The sequence below is a fragment of the Thermobia domestica genome, chromosome 3 (genome assembly GCF_964235325.1).
Source record: "Thermobia domestica chromosome 3, izTheDome1.hap1.1, whole genome shotgun sequence".
NCBI lineage: Eukaryota > Metazoa > Arthropoda > Insecta > Zygentoma > Lepismatidae > Thermobia > Thermobia domestica.
This window is the reverse complement of record NC_137456.1, coordinates 324,758,017-324,770,736: the sequence shown is the minus strand read 5'-3', so window position 1 is coordinate 324,770,736 and position 12,720 is coordinate 324,758,017. Positions and strand designations below refer to the sequence as shown.

Sequence of the window (12,720 nt, the reverse complement as noted above, 5' to 3'; positions counted from 1 at the left end):
CTTTCTATTCGCTTTATAATACTGCCCCCGCGTAAATATCGCGTTCTAATTGGAAACTAGCACATAACGTCACGGCTTTAACGCCTTTCTAGATATACTATTCTGTGAATCACCGCCGAGGCAGGACATGCAGAACTGAGCCGTATTAAACCAGTAAGGAAGTGTGTGGAAATCCATTAAATATAAGGTAATAAAAGATAAATGCGACGTAAATAGCCATCGAATGGAGAAATAAAACAGAATTATCATTTTTTTTTATCAGAAAGGACGAGTAAATATGTTATATTTGGGGTTCCGTGGAACCGACGCCATGTTAACAATAACAACTTCTAATGGACAGGATTTACTCTGAAGATAGGTGCTGATTTTCAGCTCAGTGGAATACGAAATTAAAGTTTGGAGATTAGTTCCCTTCTAGATTTTCCCTCTTTCAATTCAGTTAGGTCCTGTCCATATATAAATAATTTCATGTTTAGTATTTCATTAGTTGGATAGGACATGACGGTATTTATGTTAATGATTGTTAAATTATATTTTAATTTTGCTAGTAAATTTCGACCGGGACTCCTGTCTGCAGTCTATGTGATAGAGTGTCAAAATTTCTGACATGGGTTGAATAACGAAACGAAGGTTTCTTTTCCATGGAAATGGATCTTCTTCAACCCCTTTTGCTAGCTAAAATTTAATTACAAATCGTGAGTTTTCCAGTTCGAGCACAAAGATTTTTCGTCCTCGCTCACCCTCTTTTCACGATAGAGCCGTTTAACACAGTATTTCGATTCCCGAAATTGGAAAATGTGTTTCATATGTAGTGTAGGTATGTAGTTATTTACCTTGTGTAGATATTTGTATTTATGTATGTAGTTATAGTATGTGATATTTTGTGAACAAATGTGGAGTATGAGTGTGGATTTTCTTTATTACTCATCCACTGACAGTGCCCTTTTGAAATTATAAACCTTTAGTGTACGGTACTATTGTAGTACACGTTCCAATTTTCTTTAGTAGCGCCGCCTGACGCGAACCATTTAACGCAGTTAATCATGAGTTGCAGTACCTGGTTTAGTGAAATAGACAAAGTAAAATTTGACTTTTTTGTGCTTATTACGAAATTTTGGTAATCACCATGAATTCAGTAGTTACTTAAATTTTTAAAAAACATTATTGAGTATGTTTACCGAGAATTTTATTGAGTCGAATATTCAGCAAACAGCCGAATAATAATATTCAATTAACTTTACGTTTATTCGTAACAGTGTATTAACGAATGTAAACAATAATCCGTAAATGAAAAATAGTGAATTTTAGTTCATGCGTACAGAATGATGTAACACATACGAATATCAGTATAATTCTCAGTGTCGAGATATAAAATGTATAATGTAATAATTTGTATATCTAGATAGAAATCACTAGGAAATTTTTGTATGAGTGAGCATATGGAAGGCAAATTAACTACTAACTTTAAAAAATCACAGTACGCGTAGGAGATTTCAGTTCGCAAAGCTGATGCAGTAATCATATTTTCCGAACAATATTTACCCAGTAATGTGAACAAATAAATAGTATAAAGTTGAATTATATATATTTATACAACAGGTTGCAAAGTGTAAATGTATATAGGGTCGTTTGTGTTAGTAAAGGTGAACTGCAAATAGTCCGAAGCTGTACATGCGATGGCCAGTGTTTGAAATATTTTTTTATACGAATTTATGACCTCTAATTGAATTTCCTTCGTCGGATATCCGATTACAGATCATAAGAAGTAACTTTGATTTAAGAAATTGATTGCAACATCTAAATTAATGTGAGTTAAATAATAGGTTAAAATAAAGAATATTTAATGTAAACACAATATTTCACTCGAAAATTTCCGTACTTAAATTGAGATTTATTTTCTTAAACAATGTTTCAAGTCAACAAAATGCGTGAATTTAAATAATAACGCTTCTTAATTAAATCTTCACACAAATTCAACGTATTTCCGTAAAAAAATTATCTTGTGAGAAATGGCCCAGTTGCCTCAAACGAACTGGTAAAACAGGCCATATTGACGAGCTGCGTTTTCGTGATGCACACAACTCGGTTATTTATTTATATCGTTATTCCACGTCTTTCTGTGTCGAACACGGCAAGTAGACGCTTTCTCACTACCACTCTATTGAGCAAGAATTACTCGTAACCTTGAACTGCATATTAGCAAAGTATTGAACCGAAATATTGCAGTATTGAGCTTCTTATTAGCTTTCAAGTAACCCAAAAAAGGTAAACTAATAACAATAAATATGAAATATTACCTTATATTGCAACCAGCCAATTATCTTCAACCTTCATTCTCTCTTGCCCGTAGGTATTTTTGTTGAACTAATATTTTTCTCTTTCTTTCCTTTCGTTTCGCGAAGAAGGCAAACATATGAAACCAAACACAACAAACATATCAAACATGACCGACAATTTTAAATAATTAGCTGTGTACATCATTCTATCCTTTTTCGTAATATTTGGGGGTGTGCACGCCACGAACGTCTTACAGTTATTGCTTGTAGGCTAAGGGAGACATGTACTTAATGAATATGAATGGTGATGAAATATTTGTTGGAATGAATGTGGGAGGAACCAAGAGGAGTCGAAAAAATCCGTGGACACGAAGTTGTTCACCACAACATTACAAGACTTCCGATCCAGAACAAGGAACCAATCGCATCACTCTAGCCAAAGTAGTCTACCACTTTTCCTTAATTCAAATCAACTGGGACTCTTATGACCATGGTCTTCTACTTCTCCTTATTTAATAATCTACTTAATCCAATATGACACAATCAAAAACTCAGAAGCATAGAAGTCAGTTGAAAGTGTCCATGCTGTTTATAGGCATTGGAACCGTCAGTGGATTTCACCTCACGAACGTCAGCGAAACGCAAACACACGACATGGACTATAACTTGGCCACCATCCTCCAAGCTTACTTGTTTATTATTTTGGTTTATCTGTATCTATGAATTACATACACTAGATGACGGAATTGTAGAATCTATACATTAAACTTAGATATAAATATGCAAAATATGGTCGAAAATATTTTCACTTTAAACCTGTTTCTATCATTTTACTTTTTTTCAGGAAGAAGTACCAGAATTAATAGAACTAGAAAAGGAAACCATGACTATGGACACACTATTAAAAATATTGTGGAAGGAACTAGAATGTCCAATCTGTCTTGATACACTATCGCCTCCCATGATACAATGTGTGAATGGCCACCATACTTGCAGTAAGTGTAAACCTAGAATAGCTTCGTGTCCAGTGTGCCGACGGCAACTCTCGAAAACAAGAACACACATTGGTGAATCGCTTGTAAAGAAAATACCATTACCATGTCAATATAAAGATAAAGGATGTCCAACTGCAGTGATCAGTTCGAAGAAAGCGGAACATGAGACGAACTGTAATTTCAGACCATATGCATGCCCTGTAACAAATTGTAATTCTATTTTATTCTCAGGTGAGATAGTTGAACATATCAGAGCACTTCATAAAGGCGTTAAGGTAATATTATATTCTGATGATGATGATGATGTTCGCTATGAAATCTCTGGATCTCTAACACCGAATTTGACTATTTTTGCATCTCCTGATCTACGGAGTGTCTTTACGTTAAATGTTCAACGTCGAACCGATGGAAACATGTGTTTTATAGTTCAAACAGCAAAACCTCAAGGAGATGCGGAACGGTTTTCCTTTATAGCTAGGCTTTGCAGTGGCGACAGTCGGGAAATCTTTTATCGAGCGCCTATTATATCTCTTCACGTTGATATCAATACAGTAATTGCAAAGTCAGAATGCCTAGTGCTCGAAAAATCCTTGGAAGATAATTACTCTTTTACTTTTCATTTAGTTATTACAACTACACAAACACCATAAGAACTTTCCTGCAGAAACATTGAACAGTCACAAAACATTCGATTCAAAGATAGAACAAGTCCTGAATCGTGTAAATGGCAAAATTCCACGTGTTGGTCCAAAAATAACTCTGGATTGCGGAACACCACTGGTTGGTTCAAAAATATCTCTGGATGGGGAAACCCTACTGGTTGGTCCAGAAATAACTCTGGATGGGGAAACGCTACTGGTTGGTCCACAAATAACTCAGGCTGGGGAAGTGCCACTGGTTGGTCCACAAATAATTCTGGATGGGAAAGCGCCACTGGTTGGTCCACAAATAACTCTAGATGGGGAGATAGCAGTAGTTGGTCCAAAAATAACTTGGAATGGGGAAAGGACACTAGTTGGTACAAAAACAACTCTCTATGAGGAAACGCCATTGGTTGGTCCTAAAATTACTCTGGATGGGGAAACGGCACTGGTTGGTCCAGAAATAACTAGATGGAGAGAGGCCACTAGTTGGGCTGAAAATAACTAAGAAGAATGGAACTGTACTTCTCACAAATTATAATACAACTACGCGTATTATTAAATATACTTAAATAAAATTTATACATAATTGTTTGTGCGTGCTTGCTTGTGTGTATGAACAATTAGGAAGTTCTGTACGACCTTACTGCCTTATTCAAGAAAACCCAAGCAACTTCATAAAATATTTCGACTATTATCATATATATTAGACAAAATATGTCGGAGGCACTGTATATTACTGGTGTAGGGCACAAGTTCATCAGGTGCTACACAATATGTTCGATTAATTAACACTGAGCTCGGACCTATGTTAGTCACAGACGACGATACTTGGGATCACGATAGACACATGCAGTTCCGAAAATTTACTTGACAAAAGGCAGTGTTCTTTTATCAAAACTTCCCGTCCAACTATCTGAATACTTTTAATCCCAACAAAAGTCCAAGCCATTGTTATTTTGTTATTACCGCAGCAAACTAGAAAGATTACTGTTATTTGGATCTTAATATTTTAAATAAATAGTGTACGTCTATATAATTAGTAGCAGATTCCTATTTTGTGTAAAAGTGATGTGGTTGACAACTATGTAGGATAAAGAAAAAGGGAATCAAAAACGATAGAGCCGTGCAGATACGAAAGTTTACTTGAAAAAAGGCAGTGTTCTTTTCTCAAATCTTCCCATCCATCAATTTGAATACTTGTATTTTCAACAAAACTTCAAGCCATTGTGTTTACCGCAGCAAACTCAAAAGATTACAGTTATGTGTATGGTAATATTTTAAATAGATGGTGATGCCTTTATATAATTTTATAGCAGTTTCCTATTTTATGTAAGAGTGGTGTAGTTGGCAACTATGCAGGATAAAGAAAAAATTAAAATACAAAAACGATAGAACCGTACAGTTACGAAACTTTACTTGACAAAAGGCAGTGTTCTTTTCTCAAAGCTTTCCACCCATCAATTTGAATATCTTATTCTCAACAAAAGTCCTAGGCATTGTTATTACCGCAGCAAACTCGAAAGATTACTGTTATTTGTATGATAATATTTTAAATAAATAGTGTACGTCTATATAATTTAATAGCAGATTCTTATTTTGTGTAAGAGTGGTGTGGTTGACAACTATGCAGGATAAAAAATGGAAACACGGACGATAGAGCCGTGCAGTTACGAAAGTTTACTTGACAAAAGACAGTGTTCTTTTCTCAAAACATCCCACCATCAATTTGAATACTTTTATCCTCAACAAAATTTTAGCCATTGTTATTTTGTTATTACCGCAGTAAACTCGAAAGATTACTGTTATTTATATCTTAATATTTTAAAAAATTAGTGTACGACTATGTAATTTAATAGCAGATTCCTATTTTGTGTAAGGGTGTTGTGGTTGACAACTATGGAGGATAAAGAAAAAGTGGAAACAACGAAGGTAGAGCCGTGCAGTTTCGAAAGTTTACTTGACATAAGGTAGTGTTCTTTTCTAAAAACAATCCCACCCATCAATTTGAATACCTTTATTCTCAACAAAGGTCCTAGCCATTGTTAATACCGCAGCAAACTGGAGAGACTACTGTCATTTCTATCGTAATATTTTAAATAAATAGTGTACGTCTATATAATTTAATACCAGATTACTATTTTGTGTAAGAGTGGTCTGGTTGACAACTATGCAGGATAAAGAAAAACTGGAAACAAAGACGATAGAGCCGCGAAGTTTCGAAGATTTACTTGACAAAAGGCAGTGTTCTTTTCTCATAACTTCCTACCAATCAATTTGAATACTTTTACCCTCAACAAAATTTTAGCCAGTGTTATTTTGCTATAACCGCAGTAAACTCGAAAGAATACTGTTATTTATATCTTAATATTTTAAAAAATAGTGTACGTCTATATAATTTAATAGCAGATTACTATTTTGTGTAAGAGTGGTGTGGTTGACAACTATGCAGGATAAAGAAAAAGTGGAAACAAAGATGATAGAGCCGTGCAGTTACGAAAGTTTACTTGACGAAAGGCAGTGTTCTTTTCTGAAAACTTCCACTAATCAATTTGAATACTTTTATTCTCAACAAAAGTCCAAGCCATTGTATTACCGCAGCAAACTGGAAAATATACTGTTATTTCTATCGTTATATTTTAAATAAATAGTGTACATCTATGTAATTGAATAGCAGATTACTATTTTGTGTAAGAGTGGTGTGGTTGACAACTATGCAGGATAAAGAAAAAGTGGAAACAACGAAGTTAGAGCCGTGCAGTTCCAAAAGTTTACTTGACATAAGGCAGTGTTCTTTTCTCAAAAAATCCCACCCATCAATTTGAATAACTTTAGTCTCAACAAAGGTCCTAGCCATTGTTAATACCGCAGCAAACTGGAAAGATTACTGTTATTTCTATCGTAATATTTTAAATAAATAGTGTACGTCTATATAATTTAATACCAGATTACTATTTTGTGTAAGAGTAGTGTGATTGACAACTATGCAGGATAAAGAAAAACTGGAAACAGAGACGATAGAGCCGCAAAGTTTCGAAAATTTACTTGACAAAAGGCAGTGTTCTCTTCTGAAAACTTCCCACCCATCAATTTGAATACTTTTACCCTCAACAAAATTTTAGCCATTGTTATTTTGTTCTTACGGCAGTAAACTCGAAAGAATACTGTGATTTATATCTTAATATTTTAAAAAAATAGTGTACGTCTATATAATTTAATAGCAAATTCCTATGATGTGTAAGAGTGGTGTGGTTGACAACTATGCAGGATAAAGAAAAAGTGGAAACAAAGATGATAGAGCCGTGCAGTTCCGAAGGTTTACTTGACATAAGGCAGTGTTCTTTTCTAAAAAATTCCCACCCATCAATTTGAATAACTTTATTCTCAACAAAAGTCCTAGCCATTGTTATTACCACAGCAAACTGGAAAGATTACTGTTATTTGTATCGTAATATTTTAAATAAATAGTGTACATCTATGTAATTGAATAGCAGATTACTATTTTGTGTAAGAGTGGTGTGGTTGACAACTATGCAGGATAAAGAAAAACTGGAAACAAAGACGATAGAGCCGCAAAGTTTCGAAAGTTTACTTGACAAAAGGCAGTGTTCTTTCTCAAATCTTTCCACCCATCAATTTGAATGCTTTTGGTCTCAACAAGAATCCTAGCCATTGTTATTTTTTTATTACCGCAGGAAACTCGTAAGATTACAGTTATTTATATCTTAATATTTTAAAAGATAGTGTACGTCTATATAATTTAATAGCAGATTCCTATTTTGTGTAAGGGTGGTGTGGTTGACAACTATGCAGGACAAAGGAAAACTGGAAACAAAGATGATAGAGCCGTCAAGTTCTGAAAGTTTACTTGACAAAAGGCAGTGTTCTTTTCTCAAAACTTCCCGTCCACCAATTGGAATACCTTTATTCTCAACAAAAGTCCTAGCCATTGTTATTACCGCTGCAAATTCGAAAGGTTACTGTTATTTCTATGGTAATATTATAAATAGATAGTGGTACATCTTTATAATTTTATAGCAGGTTGCTATGTTGTGTATAAGTGGTGTGGTAGTCAACTATGTTGCATAAAGAAAAACTTGAAACAAAGAATAGGTGTGATTTGGCGTCAAGCATAGAACACACTTTTTAATCGTTTCCTCCCTCTTACAATCTGCTGACTACCATTATGGGCATACAGAGAAACGTATTGAGTGAGAACAGTGGTACTGGAGATTAGTAAATTGATAGAATTGATAGAATTGCTAGTCATATGATCCAAGCAACCCTGTATTCATGTGTTTTCGGCAGTGAAAGGGAATATTAATATTGTTAGTTGTTCTTTCTATGTAGAAATTAAATAATATAATAAACTATTCTTATATACACATTTTCAACTACATTATGGAAAGCGGGATTGAAAAAAAATATAATGATAATTACGTTTTCTAAAGTACAAACTTTCACAATCTTCAGGTTGACTAAGCCGATGGCTATGTGTATATTAGCATCAATTACCCGCCTCGCTGGGTTAAATTATGAAAAATGGTAATATTATTGTTTAGTAAGTCACTTTTTACTACTACTAACACGCTCCTTGATATGGGTCATTTTCGATGATTTTTGTATATCCCCTCTCCTCCCCGTGTTTCGGGCCAGGACCTCGGATGAATCATTGTTGATCTCAGCGACCCCGAAATGTATGATTTAGACACCGATATTGGTCATTTTGATTTTATATATATATATACATCCCCCTCCCCTCACAATTTTCGCGGGACTGAATTTAGATTTAAATAACATCAGAAGTGTCTCCGCCTTCCCCTCACCCTCCCCTACGTTGTACCGTCAAAGTTAAATGATAAGAAATATCCCAAGCCCGAATGTCATCTATGCTGAAAATTTGATCGAGATCGGTTGGGTGGTTCAAGAGTTATTTAGTTTTATTTATTTTTATATATGTGTCTCCATCTCTTCCCCTCCCTGAAGGTCTTCCGTCAAAGTTATATGATAAAAATCACCCCAGGTCTGAACTTCATCCATATTGAAAAATTGATTAAGATCGGTCCTGCGGCTCCCTGACAGCACAATTACATAGCAGGAATATGTATCATGTTCCCCCAGGTACATGGGAATGTGTCCAGTATGTGCCTTATATACTTCTGAGAAAGAAATCACATGGATGACAAGTGATAGTCACAGTCTATGTCCACATCTAGGCACATACCTGACATGTACCTGTGGAACGTGCCTAGTATGTTCTAGGTATCTTTCCCATGCCGTAAGCGTCAATAAACTACAAAATTACTCCCCCAAAGTTGTTAAATCGCCTATATGCATTGTGTATTTACATTAAGGTGAGTCTAAACACTTTAAACAAGTAAAAAATATACGGCTAGCCGAGGGCGGGCGCGAACCACCATCCTTTGGGTTGATAGCCGTGTGTTCTTCTGACTTGGCCACAGAAGCGATAAAAAGAACATTGCTTGTAAGGGGTTAAATTATTGAGGTCTTTTGCATTCGGCTAATCAGAGTGCTCCTATAACCGCATATATTCGACTATAACCGTTTGGGATCAGATAAAATCTGCTCGCCATGTAATTTTATAACAAATTGACAAGTGTCTATTTATTTTATTTCATGGTTCTTCCATATTCACTTTCAAATGATCGGCAGCAATTGCCATCTAATAAAGTTGATGCGTTTATTGCTTCTAGTACACAATCGCTTAGAAAAAGAAGCAACAAATGCATCAAATTTGGGAGATGAATTTAGAACACTTAAATGGCCAATGCCTAGCACATCTTGTGCTGTTAGGGTATCTCAAACGATGTGTATCTAAAGGACGTACCTAGAACATGGCATATGTATATTTGTGGTACATAGTTACAGATATCAATTAAGTGTAAAAACTATCTAAAACTGTAGGTAGCTGAGGTACATACTTAGCACATGAATATCATATGTGCCAAGTGTCGGGTACGTAAAAAGTAGCTGGAACACCTAATATGCACATGCCTAGCACATCTTGTGCTGTTAGGGTTAAAGCGTGATGAAGTCACAAAGACGGTCACTTTTATATTTATTCTTTTTGCATATATATATATATATATATATATATATATATATATATATATATATATATATCCCTTTTCCCTTGGTTGCACCGTAAAAGTGAAATAACGAAAACATCCCAGTCCCGAACCTTATCTATGTTGAACGTTTGATCAAAATAGGCCTGGTGGCTCAAGAGTTATTAAGTTTCATTTATTTTTATAGATTTCTCCCCACCCCTCTCCATCCCGTAAGTTCTGCCGTCAAAGTAATATGATAAAAACCACCTCATATCTGAACCTCATCTATGTTGAAAATTTGGTTAAGATCGGTCGGGTGGTTTAAACGTGAAGAAATCGCAAAATCAGTAACTTTTATTTTTACATTTTGACATATATCTCCCCTCCCCCTCCTGTTCGTTGCACTGTAAAAGTGAAATGAAGAAATCGTCCCAGGCCCAAACCTTATCTATGTTGAACGTTTGATCGAGATCGATCGGGTGGTTCAAGAGTTGTTAAGTTTTATTCATTTTCATATATTTCCCTTCCTCCCCTCCCCTTTACGTAAGATCTATTGTCAAAATGAAATGGCAAAATATTTCCCAGGTTTGAACTTTATATATGTTGAAAATTTGTTTGAGATCGATCGGGTGGCTCAAAAGTAACTAATTCACGAATATAGTCACTTTTATTTCTATATTTATTGATTTTTGTATATCTTTCCCTCCCCTCCCCTACCTTGCTCCGTCAAAATGAAATTATAAAAATCATCCCACTGCAGAACCTAATCTACATTGAAAATTTGATCAAGATCGGTCGGATGGTTCAAGAGTTATTAAACTTTATTTATTTTTTCCATGCCCCTCCTCCACCCCCGCCCCTAGTCAAAATAAATAGCCAAAAACACTCCCAGGTCAAAATCGCATCTACGTTGAAAATTTGATCGAGATTGTTCGGGCGGTTCAAGACATTAAGAGTCACAAACATAGTCACATTCAATTTTATAATATAAGTATCCGGACACCCCCAAAGCATGCGTTTTTCAAATTAGGTGCATTGTGTTGCCACCTACTGCCAGGTACTCATTACCAACGACCTCAGTAGTCATTAGACATCGTGTCATTAGTCATTAGTCATTCTTCACTTAGAGTAAGCGACCATGTTTCGCATCCACACATAACTACAGGCATGATTATCGTTTTATATATTTTAAGTGTCAAATTCCTCGACAGAGTTCGCGACGACAAGAGGTTTTGAACTGAATAATAACACGAATTCCCTGCTTTTAGTCGACATTTAATTTCTTCGTGAAGGTGATTTTCGTCTGTTAATATTGTGTGTTTGAGAGAGAGAGAGAAAGTGGAAGAGAGAGCTAGCGAATTGAACTTGCAAGGTTGTAAAATCGCCAACTTCCGAAGACCGAAAACTTTCGGGCTCGAAAACTCGCGTCCCGTAAGTTGGTCGTATTATTTTATTAGTAGTTATCTTGTATTTTGCAGGTTTAATTAAATAATCAAATTTTAAACAATGAACTTTTAACTTTGTACATTCTGTTTAACATATTTGGAAGTAAGGTTAAAATAGATTTTCTACATTTAAAAGTTCACTATTTTGAACCCTATGAAAAAACTTGTCTGTACTTATTTTTGCAGAATTCTTACTTGTGGGATCATTTTATCACTAAATAAAATAATTGAAGTGTGCCTAATTTGCGTAAATGAACGCATTAATCACCCTTAATGTATTATTTTAAATCCCTCTGGAAAATCTACTTTTTGTAGGTTTTATATATGGTACTTGTACCGACTATGGCCTACCCACCATATCTCTGCAGATTTACGTTGGTGCTACTAGATGCCAAAATAAATTATGTCCTCATGAAAAGCGTATACATATTTGCGCGGTTCAGAGGACATAGTTTATATTGTCATCTAGTATTAGTTCAGAGGACATAGTTTATATTGTCTATATTGTTGCCAACGTAAATCTGCAGAGATATGGCGGGTGGGCCATATTAGGGACCCAAGCCATAATCATCACAAGTACCATACTTAAATTAGGCCATACTCTGAACTGTCTCAATTGCCCCGCCTACTTCATGTCACTCATTGCCTGGACTACTTCTGTATGTTATGGCTCCTCCCACTGTGTCGTCTACCTCATGTCAATCGTTGTCGATGTGACAAGTTGATTAATATATACAATATTAATATACGCTTTAAGGAAAATCAAAAATAGCAACCAGGGTCTAGAGCTGAAGGTATACTTCTAGGGCCTGATCCAGGATTTTCTGACGGGGGATGCACCAATAATTTCCAGTACATTTGAATTAAACTTGAATTACTTAAATGTGTTTAGGCATCTGTGGTGTGAATGAGGAATTGCCCTGGAAATGCTACGTATCTGCTCTCGGCGAGTCCTTTTCCTTAAAAAAAAAAAAAAAAAAAAAAAAAAAAAAAAAAAAAAAAAAAAAAACTAATAATTTTGCAAAACTTCGCTTTCTTTTAAGCCGAAGCGGAAATATGATATGAGAAATTTTCGGAAGGTGTTGCTATTTTCACTGCTAGCTTCTCATTTTAGGTAGAGTATATTTACATCGAAGGAGCGGTGCAAGTGTGTCTTTGCACTCTTCCCCCCTAAATCCGGCTCTGTATACGTCAGTAATTTGTAGTATTTTTTAAAGCTGAAAATCTTAAGAGTTTGAGCCATGTCTGGATTATGTGCAGTAACATAAGTATGATCAATTATAATGTTAGCA

At 35.2% G+C, this 12,720-nt stretch overlaps 1 protein-coding gene across 1 annotated transcript in view; it reads left to right on the top strand.

Moving 5' to 3' along the window:
- LOC145681186 (E3 ubiquitin-protein ligase SIAH1B-like) overlaps positions 1–12,720 on the top strand; it is a 76,522-nt gene that overhangs the window by 26,741 nt on the left and 37,061 nt on the right. Inside the window, exon 3 of the mRNA XM_081752668.1 lies at positions 3,121–3,271. The gene's annotated coding sequence lies outside the window, so the exon portion shown is untranslated. The remainder of the gene's footprint in view (positions 1–3,120; positions 3,272–12,720) is intronic.